Here is a 15,871-nt window from a genome sequence, read left to right as displayed (position 1 = left end):
TAAAGGGGTACGGTAGGCACCAAACTATCCCCTCCATCAAAAAGAAATAGAAGGATATAGACCCATTTGCCTGCTAAAGAAACTTCCACGCATGACTGTACATATTCTTCAACATGTAGTCGAACATGTTGAACGCTGGGGAGCTCCATGGTCCAGTTCATCCTTTATATTTGAAAATGCCGGAGGCATGTTAAAAAATGAATTTTATGGTACAACCTTCGTCAACCATCAAATATTTGGCCGTTTTTTAGCAAGAAGAAATTATAGAAATATTAGTAGAAAATTCATTCCTTTTGCAGCTGATGAAGTGCGTGATTTTTACGAGTTCCTAGATTCACCTTTGTCATTTTACGTGTCAAATCATCTAATTTTATTTGCCAACCACTTGGGGGAAAGGAAATTGTGTTGTTGTCAGCATCTGAATGGTTAGCTGTGAAAACCATTTCACCAAATTTAAACTGGATGTTTGCCTTTTCTTACAAGAGAATGGTAATCAAAGGGCAACAATTTTCAACAAAGTTTTACAGTGAAAATTATAAAAGAGATAACTCGGCTGTTTCGCACGGTGAAAATGTGCGGAAAGTTTATGAGATTCTTAAGATTATTCTATTAAATACAAAATGTAATTGCCAGAATGATAAAAATTATCTGATAAAAAAAAAGATCGGACAGGGCAGCAATCTGATTATTCAAATGTGATAGTATTAGCCAAACAGTTAGCTTTAAGTCAAGTGCCCTCCATTTAAGATCCTGTTTCCTTCATTAATCTAATTTCCTTTATACAAGAAGTGAAGAGAAATGTTGTATCCCCAATTGTAGTCATTGATTCTGCATTAATTCAATTTAAATGTTTGTTGATGAAAGATATGAACGAACGAGAATATTGCTTAGAAAACAACTTTGTATTTGAGAAAGATTAACTGTAATGCATAATAAACCAATTAATTCCTAAAGGTTGTTTGATTTTTCATTTATTAGATATTGATAAACAATTATTTTGGTTCTCTTTCAATTAATTGCCAATTAATTTATTGGCAATCAATTAATTTGCTAAATATTACGATTTGTTTAAGAATAATTTGCAACAGACCAGAATTATTAATTTATTGGCAATCAATTAATTTGCTAAATAATACGATTTTTTAAGAAAATTTGAAACAGACCATTAATTGCGAATAAAATGTTATATTAATTGCTTAGTTATAAATTAATCAATAATTTTCCGAATTAATGAAGTGATTTCGCAAATTAATTGAAATATTTCGGATTAAATTGGCTGAATTGTCAATTAATTGACAAAAATTTTGACTTGGGGAGCCTTCTGTGCTTCTCACTTCCTCTATATGCTGATCAATTTTTCCAAAAGAACGCCTCCTTATGGCCAAAGTAGTTGCGTTTGTTTTATGACTTTTGCTATCTTCGTGCTGTCGAAGTGAAGAATCACCATACTTCCAGTTTTTAAATCCCACACAAGGATCTCCAAATGTTGTTAACGATGGCAATTAAAATAGGATGCAAGGAAAACAAAACATTTTTCCCGTTGCCGGGAGTAAAGAATCCAATCCCGCAAAACTTTAAACTGATTGATGTTTTTCTGATCCGTTTGAAGTACTCGGTAAAGAAGGCCTTTCGAAAATTTTCTATTTTGGTCACCAAATTTTTGCAAGGATGCCTCAAAATTAGACTTATCGTCGTGGTGCTGACATTTTTCTGGGCCGTTTTTAATCCAATAGTCTATATCGTCTTGACTTAATTTCCCCCAAAGTCCAGCGTCATTAGTGCGCTCAAGCTTAACTGATACAATTGCTTCAGTTGAATTTGAAGCTCCCAAACACGAATGGAAATCGATGTCAACAACATTATGATTACCTAAATGATTTTCGACACGATCATCGTGAATGTTTTCATGTGAAACAGGAGAATCAGTAAGAAAATTAGATAAAGGACTTGATACATTCGATTCGATTTCGACTTCATCATTTTCTTCATCATGAACATTCATTAAAACTGAAACTGAGGCAGAGCCGTTTGAATTTAAATCAGCTTTTTTTCCAAATCCAAATTTTCTAAGTTTGGGTATTGAGTTCAATAGTTGTTTCTCTTTTCAGGCCCACCTTTACCCACGGGCAACCCGGGCGGCCGCCCGGGGTCCACAGGTTCAGGGGGGGCCACGGCAGCAAAAAAAATTTTTTTTTTAAACTAAGACAACAAAAAAATGTGAATTAAAAAATGTATTCTTTTATTTATTGATAATTTAATGTGCTCGGCAAGTTATAGAAATATGTAATACAGATTTTATTAATTCAAAAAGGGTGAAAGTTCGAGCAGTACTGCAATAGCTACTTCAACATCAGGGTGCCTAGGGGGTGCTAAAAGTTATCTTGAGAGCTAGAGCCCTAGAGGGCAAATTTCGAAATTATTGAAACAAAAGATCAAAGCTAATGGGAAGACTCACAGGGATTAGTGATGACTAGTTCGTTGAAAGAAGCAGAGTCAATTCGAGTCAGGTTACTCAGCTAAATTCTGTTTATTGAGTGTCTGACTGTCTTTTAATATGAATACAGAATCTAAAAATAAAAGGGCTTCAGGAGCCAAGAGAAGGAAGGAGTCAGCCATAAGAAGAAAAAAGTTGAACCATTTTTGACGGAAGTTCCGAAACTTTCAGTGTTTTTTCGTCCGATTAGTGCAAGCTCGCAAAATTCAAGTGAAAATGAAATTGTTTGTGTTCCCTTGGATTGCACTGTTGGAGAAATTTTATCCACCAACAACGATGTAAGTCTGCCAAATTCACCTTCATCTTTTGAACAAAGTCCAGATACTCAGGAATTGGAGACTGGCCATGCGGCCCATGCCGATTTTTCAGTAAAGCCAGTGTGTAGCTCAGTAGATCTACAAATCACTGACGAAACTTCAACTTTGACTTTATTTTCTGAAGACCCGGCAAACTGGGATAGAGAAAACGAAAATTTGATTGAACACTTGATTTTGAATCCTCCAAAGAGCAATTCGAACTTAATTTGCCGTTCTAGTTCTAGTACCAGTAGCAAGTTTGGTAACGTGGATGACACCGAAAAAAGGGAAAGGTTTGTTTCAAAAGAAGTTTTTTATCGAAGACTGGTTAACGGTTCCAAAGAGGGGAGGAGGGGGCCAATGGAGAATGGTGCCCGGGGTCCCCGTCCCTATAGAGACGGCCCTGTCTCTTTTACATCTTTAGTTGCCTTAGCCTTACGATTTTCTGCCCCACTTGGGCGACGTGACTTTTTCAAGCCATTATCTGAATTTGACATAATTATTTTCGAAACTTAGTACGAGTGTACGACTTAGAAGTCTATTAGCAAATTAGCTTCTTCTCAACCGACGACTCAAGAAAAACTGAGCCGCATGAAGCGCATGTAATTTCCTTTCCCACGAGTACCAGAATCCTCAAGGGACGCGCAGAATTGCCAGAAGACCCCCAGGGGCCCAGCTTTGACCTTCTGCTTTCAAAATGAGAGAATTCAAAGATCAAAACAAAATATTAAATTTTTTTTTTTTTTTTTCGAAAACTATTTTTTTGGCAGTTTTTAACAAAATTTGCGCCCTCCCAGTCCTTGCGCCCCTGGACTTCAGCCAGGGTAAGCCCTATGGTTAATCCGGCACTGCAAAAAGCGATACCAAAGACCCCCCGAATTCAAAAAATTTGAAAAAACCCTAACTTTAACATAAAATATCTCTAGAACAGCAGGGAATATTAGAATTCTGAAAAAACAGGCAAATCCGGAGTCAAAAACTGGATAGGCATGTATATGTTAGAATTTTAGATCCCATAGCGGAAATAGAAAAAAGGGGGGTCCATGAGTTTGGTGCGCTTGAGTGGTGGATTGCTTTTTAAAAGGCTATTTTGGTCTCCCTGTTTCAATTTATCTGACCTCCCAATCCACCAATGATATTCCCTGTCACGATCATTTTTGTACAGTATGATGTCATTATCCCTTGTTTAACTTTGAAGCTCTAAACAGCGTGTGTACTTTCATTTTATCTTGATATTTCGAAACACTAGCGTGTGCCAAAGACTTTGCGCTTTGATGGACATCTATCTGACTAGACCGATTGCACTCATCGCGTTGCAATTTTCCGACCTTTCTTCTTTCACCGTCTATCTTATTCCATTCAGACATTTTTCATGTATTTTTTAAGTGAATAAAATATGCATGTGGCCATCATTGTTATTGAACGGTGATTTGTGTCTTAAGTAATCTAATAGAGGTAACGCAGTTGCCATTCATAGCGTCATTTTTGTGCATTTCCTTGACAGTGTGTAACTAAGTCCTTCCTGAATCGCGCGAATAATGATCCAGTCCATTTTCGGTCTGTTCATCTTCCTATTTGATTTGCATTGCACAATCGATCCAGATTTTTACTCGTAGGCCATGTAGCGATTTAAAGAAATTCATCTCACACTTGTGACGAACAGAAATGCATAAATGGTGCAATTCTAGAACACACAAAGCAGAGTCCGAATTCCTTGAAATCAATTGGTTCATTTCATTTCACCATTTTCTGTCTTGAAAATATCGTGACTAGCTAAAAAGTATTTGCCATTAGCGCTGGGAGTATTCATGAATAAGCAATCATTGGTGCAGTGCTGGTCTTGAAATTCTTGTCTAGTAACAGAAAGTTCCACAACTGCGACAAACTTACATAATTGACCGTTCGTGCACAATGAATTAGGCTACGTCGTCTGCTAAACGACCAATGCAATTTACGGGCGCAAGTAAAGAGGTCGTAGATAGTATCGATGTCCGATACCATTGAACACATTGTTTTACCAACCAACATTGTCAAACCACACCGACAAAAATATCCAATCGGTTTACTACTCGGTTAGGTATTTTTTAAGTAAAAATTTTACGGAAGTGGATAGCTCCCATCATCGGCTATCCATATCTGTAAAATTTGTTTATTTAGACCTAAAATTGTTACCTATAAAGCTATTTTAATTTTGTGTACTGGGATAGAGGGATTACCCGAGACACGTTAAACCGCACCGACCTACCTACCTGAAAAATAGCTGATGGGTCATTACTCGGGTAGATGCTTAGCAAGCGGTTTTCTTTCGTTTAAAATACCCACTTTAAAAGATATGGCCCAGCCTTAACTTAAAATGGGTGTGCAAGTGAAGGAAAATAAATAAAACTATGATGTATTGCAAAAAACAAGTCAAATAGGGTACACAGTAATGATATCGGGTTTTGGAACCGGTTCCACTACCCGAATGCCCATGAGTGGAAATTCACAATTATTACAGTAATTTTAATGAAATTATACCGTTGCTTAATTAGGTTATATTCTAATAAATGAAAAAAAAAATATAAAGTTAAAAGGCATTGTATTACGGAAAGGAAACAGAAAGAAAAATAAACAATAAACATAAATAATAACAAACACAAAACAAAAAAATAACGGCTCGGGGGTTTTATGTTTATGCCTGGCAGGGTTCAGGTCCCTGAACGAGATGGAGTTGCAACTGAATGCGTAAGGCAAGTTGCGCTAGTATAGCGAATTGAGCTGCCTATCTCTTGCTGCAAATTGAGGCCAGGGACCTGAACCCTACCAGGAGTTGTCGTCATGTTTTGCCTGACAGCGTTCAGGCCCCTGAACGAGATGGAGTTGTGTTTTACATTCCATTTCTCCCCTTGGATACACGTTGTGAAATTTAAATGATATGACGTTTTTGGTGGAAACCAGACGAAAGGCGATTACGAAAATGCATAGCCATGGTAGGAAAACGAATGCATTGTCATGGAATGGCCTTCATGCGGGTTTTTTAATTGCTTATGGAAATATTATTTTTGTTCTGTTTCATGTGAACATGAAATTTATGGTGGAATGGTCTGATCAACAGAAAATGCATCACAATAAATACTATGCTAATTTTATCTTATCGTATCTCAGTGCATCCCAGAAAACTTCTGTTTCCAATTATCAGTATCCCGAGAAATCTATTTATTTCACGTTGTTAAACGTGGACAGCCCGCCTTGTTACTTACCGCTCAATTTTGCAAATGTTAAAGAACGTGGTTTTTTTTTAACCCCAAGAACGTAATATCCTATGGCGAGATCGAATTGCATATTACTACTCAAACAATACAAGTATGATTACATAACATCTGCAGCAAGTCGTACTTCAACGTTTGGATCCGACGCCGGCCGTTAACGGCATCGAAAAAAGAGGAAGAGAGAGCAACAAATTCTGAAGCCTGAAAAGGGGGGAAGGAATCAAGGAATAGGGGTAGTAGTCCGGTCGGAATAGCCCAAAATGCCTATCTAACCTAAAACAAATTGCAAAGTTTTGTTTTCTACATGAGCCTTATAAATATTAATCTTGGCCATGTTCTCCTAAAACCCTCCCTCGAAATTTTAGTATTTAGTATGATTAATTTCAATTATAAAATATGCGTATTTTTGTATTGTAATTTAGTCTAATTAAATACAAAAAAATCGAAATTTAAAAAAATGATCTATGTTTAATACTAATTGGTCTACATGCATGCCAAATTTTATTTTCCTAACTTGTAAAATGATGAAAAACCACACGAAAAATGAGTTCTGTCTACCTTTTTACTACCCAAAAACCACTTCCGTGTTTAACACAGAGCTTACAGGGAAACGGCTTAAGCAAAAATCGCTGCCGTTAGTTATCTATAATCCCCTCCTCTCCCGTTTTTGTCTTATATTAAAGAGCTAATTCTCTTCTAAAAACCCAGTAAAAGATTTTTGGGAGGGGGAATTAGTTTTAAAGTTATTAGATTTTATATACAGCCCATATTTTCTGAAATTTTCTCTATTCCGGGCAACCCGGAAAATTTCAGGAAATATCAAGTTCATCATTTTACAAGTTAGGGAAATAAAATTTGGCATGCATGTAGACCAATTAGTATTAAACATAGATCATTTTTTAAAATTTAGATTTTTTTGTATTTAATTAGACTAAATTACAATACAAAAATACACATATTTTATAATTGAAATTAATCATACTAAATATTAAAATTTCGAGGGAGGGTTTTAGGAGAACATGGCCAAGATTAATATTTATAAAGCTCATGTAGAAAACAAAACTTTGCAATTTGTTTTAGGTTAAAATGCTATTCCGACCGGACTATAGTCTAAGGCAGAGGCAGCTCACAAGCTCAGTCAAGTCAGGGCAGCTGCTAAGAGAGAAGGTCGGTCGTCTGTTTGTTTCTGAGATTTCGACTCAGGTTGCCACGCTCCAGCAGGTAAAAAAGTACTAGATTGCACTACAATAAAATGATAATGTAGCTAAGTAAACTATCATTTTACTGTAGTGAACGCAGTAAAATAAAAGTAACACTAAGTGGGCGTATTTTTTTCTTTGTTTCAATATCAGTTTTAGTAACACACACCGCTGTTTCACTAGTGACCACTACACGTTTACTTGGACACACTTTGTTTTCAGTAGTGTTCACTGTATATTTACTGACACAAACTGCTGTTTTACTATAGTAGGCACTAGTAATTGCTGTTTCACTACATTGGGCATTAATGCCACTTTATTCTTACTGAGACTCACATTTTTTTTACTGATTGCCACTGTACTTCTACTTTATATATTTTATGTATGTATTTTTCGTGGATACGCTTCACTCTCAATTTTTGGTTTCTACCTTTTTCCTAACTTTCTTCTGATGACTTACACTTACAGGTAAATTTTACTTTCCCCTTTAAATTTGTCATATTTTATTTGCTTTTAAACAACTATTTCCACTTTGGCTTTTTAAATTTGTTATTGAACATAAACATTTTCTTTGTTTTTTTGAAATATTTGGGTTAAATTAGCGATTAACAATGAAAAAGATAGAAATTATAGTTTAAAATTAATATATAATTATTAAAAGTAGGATTTAATTATTAACACATACTCAAATGTATTAAATGTAAACATACTTTAGTTTTCAGTCAGAATTTCTTAACTGAATCCTCGATATGGCCAGGAAAATGTATAAAAATCAGTATACCAAAATAGCTGAATGGTCAAGTCGCTCGAGTGTGAAAGTCTGTAAAGTATGTACCCGTGTTCAATCCCAACCGAAAGCTTTTCTTTTTTCCCGTTTTAGTCAATGGTAGACTTGTCTACCATTATATTATATTCTAAATTCACTGAATTTCATTATGCATTTACGAGGGTTTCACTAGAAAATGACTGCTTCGGTACTGCTTGCTTTATTTTCTAAAAGTTTTTTTGCTTCAAGTAATTCTATAGTTGTATAGTATTTCTATTTTATTATTGTAAAAATACTTGTTCAAAAATCCTTTAGCATTACTCGAGTTTTTTTATTGTATTACTTGAGTAATGCCAAGTAAAGTTTTACCTGGGGCAGTTACGGTCTGTGGTGCACAGTATATAGGAAACCGTGCTCATCCAAAGTTCGTTCGATGGCTTGGGAAGTTGCCCACGACTCAACACCAAAATTAAAAAGCGTGTGAAGAATGGAAACGTGATTTGTCCTAAGACCAATTTCGTTCAGGCCTGCCCTCCAGCAGTTACGCAACCGCCAAGGCTACCCTATCCGTTCTGAGCCATGGAGGAGAACAAAAACAAGACGCCGAAGCCAAATCCTAGACTTAACTCAAACTTTCTTTCTGCCCTTATATTCTGGTAAGTAGTTAGAGAACAAGAACATAGTATTTCGAAGAATTTGTTGAAATCAGCTGATTATGATTGGATCGATAATGCCAGACACGTGACTTTTTGTGTACGGCTGCTGTCATGGCAACAGCAAAAGCGCGCCGATGCGGCTGCCCTTTTTGAGTACAGCGGCAGTGCCTTTGTTGCTTATTAACTATGTATTTGATCATTTTCTTGATTCTTTGGAGACCTTAATTTTGAAAAGCATGTCAATAACTGGTACTGATTAAGTTCTATAGTTAGTTCTCAGAGACCGAAAACGTACACATTTTTATTAAGAGAAAAGGAAAATGGTATTCCATCCGAATGTTCCACAAACAGTTCTTTTAAATCATTCTCCAACTGCAGGATTCCATTAGAAATCAGCATTTAATTTAATTTTCTTTTAAAGGTGGGTGAACCCGTTTATGGGTGTTGGGGCAAAGAAAGATCTTGAAGTTACCGACCTGTACGATGTTATGCCAGGAGACAATTCGGAAGAGCTTGGACTGAAATTGCAAAGGTAAGCTAAAATAGTGCAAGTTAACGGATTGCCGTAAAAAAGCGCTCTGTCACGCGATTGCATGGGATTTTAAATCTATTGCGATCGCAAAACAGGAACTTTGCCGTTATAAACTTGTCTCCTACTTTTATTATAACAATGAGCAGACATCGCCCTTCGTGCGTTACTTAAATAACAATAAAGGTTAGATTCAAATGTCGCCCAGTTTGCATCCCAAATTGTATTCGAAATTGCATGTGAACCGGCTTTGCTCCAGGACTTAAAAACTAACATACGTTTAGTGTTAGTTACATATTTTAGTTATGCATGCACATACTAGTTTGCCGTAAGCAGTAATTTGAATTGTCTTTTTACGTTTCCATCATGACTGTCAATGCTGAAATGAAAATAATTAAATTTAACGGTCGCAGCATTTTCTCACCGACTTAAATCCCTTAACTTAAGTGGATTAATAATACCTGATATAGCGTTAATTGTCCTATTTTCGTCTCTTTTGTCTCTGCAGGGAGTGGCACAACCAAATAGCAAAATGTAAGAAAGATGGAAACAAAAGAAAAAAGATCAAGCCTAGCCTTACGAAAGCTTTGGTCCAAACATTTGGACTCAAATTTCTACGGGTGGGCTTTCTAGCGTTTTTGGAAGAATGTGTATTTAAGTATGCACCTTCAATGAATTTTTTTCCTCTCTTTTTTTAAAACCTATTCATTTGAAATCGGCAAGTACTAGGATGTGCATCAATGTTAAACTAATTGTAAACAAATTAAAACCCTAAACAACCTAGGATTGGTCAACCCCTTTGTCTGGGCCAACTGGTTCACTTCTTTGGCAGTGAAAACAAAACAATATCCACCACGCAAGCTTATCTTTATGCGGCTGGGGTGGTTTTGGGTTCCGTTCTGTATACCATGACTCTTCACCCGTATTTTTTTTAATGCCAACATACCGGAATGCGAATCAGAGTTGCAGCGTGTTCTCTTGTTTATAAAAAGGTATTTTCGCTTTTCATTTCAATCGCCCATGAAAATCTATGATTCAATTCCTTTAAAGTGCCTGCTGCTCAGCCAAAAGGCTCTGGGACAAACAACCATAGGGCAAATGGTCAACATCATGTCCAATGACGTCAATCGCTACGATTTTTCAGTCATCTTTCTTCATTATCTTTGGGTAAGGGCGATCGTATCAGCTTGAACGATGTATGTTAAAACTTTTGCATTTCATTAGGTCGGGCCGCTGCACACAATAATTAGTATGGTTATTCTGCTTCACGTCATCGGACCTTCTTGCTTGGTCGGGCTTGCAGTATTGATTCTCTTCGTCCCTTTGCAAAGTATAAATTTGAAAAAAATCAAAAAAATACTGCATACAACGATATTTGCCAGAAAACTATATTCCGTTTTATCTTATCAGGTTGGATGGGTAAAGGGTTTTCAAAGCTCCGACTGGAAACTGCGAAACGTACAGACGAAAGGATAAGAACGATGAACGAAATTATTTCCGCGATGAGGGTGATTAAAATGTACACCTGGGAGAAGCCTTTTGCCAAACTGATTTCCAAGTGCCGCCGGTATTTGATGAAGACATTAAGAAGGTGTTACACTTTTTCTGATTTTCATTTTTTTTTTATCTTTAGAAAGGAGATAAATGTTATTAAGCGGACGAATCACTTCCGCGCACTCAACATGAGTCTCTTCTTTACGTCCTCGAAACTCATTATATTTTTAACTTTCTTGGTATTTATCTTTACCGGCAACCATTTAACTGCTGAAAAGGTATACAATAGCTTTCATTATTTTTTCTTCTCAATTTTTAGGTTTTTAAATTTATCAAATATTTTAAACAGGTTTTTGTGACTGTTTCCCTGTTCAATAATATTCGCATTATTATGATATCGTTTTTCCCCGGTGCGATAACTATGGCGGCAGAAGCTAGAGTCTCTACTAAGCGTATCGAAGTATTTTTCATTTGCTTTTCATCTGAGTAAATTGCTTTCTAACAGATAATCGTATCGCCCACCTCAATGCAGAATTTCTTATTGTTGGATGAGATTGAAAAAATGCTCAGGCAAAAGTGCACCCAGCATTATCCGATTGTCTGGTTGAATTGAATCAATTGACAGTCAAGTGGCCAGCTGCTGGAGAGAAAGAAGACAATACGTTGACGAATATTTCTTTCACCATCCGTCCTGGCCAGGTGTTTGCCATCGTTGGTCAAGTTGGGTCTGGCAAGGTCAGTCATTAAAGTAAAATCATTAAAACTCGTTCACTATACGCCATGCTGTATTTTTGGAATTGATTCATTCATATTATTACCTGATTTTTCCTTTTATTTACTTGATACTGTTTTTTTCTAAATAATAGAGCTCACTGTTGAATGTCCTTCTCGGCGAGCTTTCTCCGTCAACGGGAACCTGTCGAGTTGCGGGGAAGATCGCTTACGCTTCTCAAGAATCTTGGACTTCTCTGGAACGGTGCGTCAGAATATTTTGTGTGGATTGGAGTACGATCTCAAACGCTACAAAAAAGTGATCAAAGCCTGGTATTGTACTCTTGTGTCACCCCACCTTATTTCAATTATAATAGTATGTTTTTACATTGAACAGTGCATTGGATAAGGATTTTAGCCTCTTCCCTAACGGTGACCAGACCGCAGTGGGCGAGCGGGGTGTCTCGCTTAGTGGCGGTCAGAAGGCGCGAGTTAATCTTGCCCGATCCCTTTACGTCGATGCCGATATTTACCTAATGGACGACCCTCTTAGTGCAGTAGACACTCATGTAGGACGCCACCTGTTCGACAAAGCCATTAATGGTTACCTGCGTGACAAAATACGAGTGTTAGTCACTCACCAACTTCAGTACTTGAAAGATGTAGACCAGATTCTCATTCTCAAAGCGGCAAGCTCATTTCTAAAGCGAATTTATTTTCACTTTTTTTTTATTTTGTTTTTCTTGTGATGTAGGGTCTTGTTGAAGCGATGGGATCCTACAAGGAAATTAGTAATAGTGGGTTGGATATTGCGAAAACAATAGAAGACGAAGAGCCACAACTAGAGGCAGATAACTTGACGCGGTCTTTCTCTGAATGTGACATTGACGGTTCGATTTCAAGGTGTGGGTCTATTTCGAGCTCAATACGGCAACGTGTGGGATCTGTCACATCAAGGTCTTCAGTGAAAGAGGTTTGGCTTTCACTTGATTAACTTCGTTGTAACAAGCAATTCAATTTTCGATTCGATCTAGAAAAAAGAGGAGAAACCAACGTTCGCGGAAGAATCTCGCTCCTCTGGTAGTGTGTCTCCTAAAGTCTATTGGGAATACTTTCGGTCGGGTGGCAGCTGCTTGTCACTCTTCACAATGACCGTCACTTGCATCATCACTCAAGTCCTTTTCAGTGGATCCGATTATTGGTTAGTCTAGTAAATCGTATTTCACTATTGGATTATGTGTAGTGATTTTTATGATTGCTAGGCTGACCTTGTGGACGAATGCTGAAGAACTTCGTGCTACGCACAGCAATGTAACGGAAAATTCGACATACATACCTGTTACTGAAAACGGTTTCTTTAACGTCACATCCGGCACGGAAGAAACTGCTGTGTTTTCTGGTGCATGGTGGAAAAATCCCGACACGTACACGGGCGTATACGTTTTTACCATCCTCATTATTTGTGTTTTCATCTTCTCGTTTATTCGCACTATCCATTACTTCATGATGTGCATGATCTCGTCGATCAACTTGCACAATCGCATGTTCCAGTCGGTTATCCGCACACCTCTTCTTTTCTTCGATCAAAATCCAGTCGGTATGAGTCAACATCCATCCTTTTTTTTCATACAATTTCATGCTACAATAATTATTATTTTATTTATTTTTTAGGACGTGTTTTGAATCGTTTTTCCAAAGATATCGGATCCGTGGACGAGATGTTACCTTCCGCCTTCTTTGACGTTATTACTGTAAAACCTTTTTAATGCGAAATGAATGTAAATCAATAATCTAGATTTTTGCAAATTTCTCTTTCAGATTGCTCTGACTGCTGTTGGTATTCTGTTCCTGGTTGGCCTAGTCAACCCTTGGTTATTATTACCAATTCTATTTCTTTCCATCGTTTTTGTCAATCTTCGGCAGTTCTACTTGAAAACAGCTCGCGATGTGAAGCGTCTCGAAGCTACCAATGAGTTACTATCCTGTGATATGCTTTTTGCTCTTGATTTATGATAAACCCTATGATTAATTACAGCTCGGAGTCCCGTTTTTACCCACTTGTCCTCATCATTGGTTGGCCTAACCACCTTGAGAGCCCATCGATGTGAAGTGATCTTCCAAACAATCTTCGATGAATGCCAAGATGTTCACACCTCTGCTTCGTACATGTTTTTGTCGACCACTCGATGGTTTGGCATTTGGCTGGATTGGATTTGCGTCATCTATGTTGGCTGTGTTACCTACGCCTGCTTGGCACTACGTGATTGTATGAAAAACAATTAACTTAACTTGCGGCTTATTTTCAGTTATCGACAGAACAACTTAGAAGTTTGATTAATTTATTCTTGTTATTTATCCTTCCAGCTATGACCGGAAGTGAAGCCGGGCTTGCGATATCCTCAGCAATGGCCTTGACGGGTATGTTCCAGTGGGGTGTAAAGTAAAATCAAATTTTTCTCGTTCAAAAAAATTAAAAAAAAAAATAAAATAAAAATAAAATGTTACATGATGATGTCTATTGTAAATGAATTACAGACAATCAGCAGAAGTGGAAAACCAAATGACGTCCGTTGAACGTGTTATTGACTATAGCAAATTGCCCTCAGAGGCTCCCCTAGATTCGGCCTCAGGTGGATTCAAACTTCATTCTGCTCTTACTCATAAATATGCATTTTTTTTCCCTCTCATTTTTGTCTCTTCAGGAAAGAAACCTCCAGACACGTGGCCACTGAGTGGGGCTATCCAATTTGATGGGATGTCTCTTCGTTATATTGAAGCTGACCAACCTGTTTTGAAAAGCATCACTTGTTTAATTCGAGCAAATGAGAAGGTTTTATATTGAAACTTAAACAACCGAACGCAGTTCTTATTACCAAATTTCTTAGATTGGCATTGTCGGTCGAACGGGAGCTGGTAAATCATCCCTTATTGCAGCTTTGTTTCGATTGGCAGAGCCGGACGGCCACATTATAATTGATGGCATCGACAGCAAATCGATCGGTCTTCATGACTTACGTTCGAAGATAGCCATCATTCCACAAGATCCCGTTTTGTTTTCGGGTTCACTTAGGAAAAATTTGGATCCCTTCGGTCTTCACAGTGACGATGCCCTCTGGAACGCTCTGGAAGGGGCTAAACTGAAGGAGATGGTTAAGGATCTATCCGCCGGACTAGAAGCAAATATGACTGAAGGAGGAGCTAACTTTTCCGTTGGTCAAAGACAGCTCATCTGTTTGGCACGAGCTATTCTTAGACAAAATCGTATCCTTGTTTTGGACGAAGCCACAGCTAACGTCGATCAAAAGTAAATCTTTGAAAAATTACAAGCGGAAGTTTTAACTCATCTATGTTGATCTTTTTATGTTTGCGTAGAACGGATTCCCTTATACAGCTAACAATCCGAGAGAGGTTCCGAGATTGTACTGTCTTGACGATTGCCCATCGTTTGAATACAATCATGGATTCTGACAGAATCATGTTACTTGATGCTGGTTATCTAAAGGTAAAGACAAATTTAAAATCGCTACTACCTCACTCTCTAAATATTTAATTGCTAAATTGATAACTTAAGGAATTTGATGGGCCTGCTATTCTTTTGGAAAATCCCAAAAGCATGTTTTATAGCTTAGTAGATCAAACTGGTCCTATCATTGCTACTCACTTAACTGAATTGGCTAAACAGGTAAAACTATTCAAGCTCTTAAATTCTGAACTGAAGCAAAAATGCCTTGGCAATTTCGTTTTCCCCTACAGGCTGCTGAACAAAGGCGCAGTAAGGGTACAAACACAGCGGATTTAACTATGGAAACTAATGGGAATACCATCCGTCACCAGTTATGTCCGAAAGCTTCTCAAGAGCAAGGGTTAGATGAATCAGAGTTTGAAACGGAAAAGTTGAAAATTAAAAATTATAACGTACACTCGTTATTGGTGTCTTCCTAGAAAAATTTGTTCGTTAAAAACTGCCATTCTGTTGTTTATGATGAATGCATAATGGAAAATAGATCTAAATACAATTAAGCTCGGTTTTGAAATTGCGTGCTTGATCATGGTTTTTCTCCTTTTCTCGTGTAAGAAATGGCAAGCCGCATTTCTTGCACACATCTCTTGTCTTCCACACCTATCACCCTTTTTCTTCTTTTCAGCTTAAAGTTCTTTTGCCGATGGATCTGGCCTTCAACCTCCCAAATTACTTGGCCTTCAAACTTGTTTCTTTTTCTCATAGGTATTGCATTTTCAACCAAAATATAAATTCCCATTGCGACACATAATCCTAAATGATATCGCTTCTTCGTATAAATTTTGGTCCTTTTCAACATTGTCAGTCTTTTCCAGTCAGTTGCTCGGAGCAGTTTTCGTCGTGTAGTCGTTCCGAATAGTTGTAATGTCGGTTCTCTTCCCGCCAGTCCTGAGCAGTAGACCTTTTTTGCAATGCAAAAAGTATGGAATTTTCCATGAGGCAACGCCGAAATCGGCCA

The 15,871-nt window shown here is 37.4% G+C and overlaps 1 pseudogene; it reads left to right on the top strand.

Moving 5' to 3' along the window:
- Positions 1–8,232: 8,232 nt before the first annotated feature.
- LOC123474652 lies at positions 8,233–15,427 on the top strand (annotated as a pseudogene).
- The last annotated feature ends 444 nt before the right edge of the window (positions 15,428–15,871 follow it).

The sequence above is a fragment of the Daphnia magna genome, linkage group LG7 (assembly GCF_020631705.1).
Source record: "Daphnia magna isolate NIES linkage group LG7, ASM2063170v1.1, whole genome shotgun sequence".
Lineage (NCBI taxonomy): Eukaryota > Metazoa > Arthropoda > Branchiopoda > Diplostraca > Daphniidae > Daphnia > Daphnia magna.
Note: the sequence above shows the minus strand (reverse complement) of the source record. Positions and strands in the feature narration are given on the sequence as shown.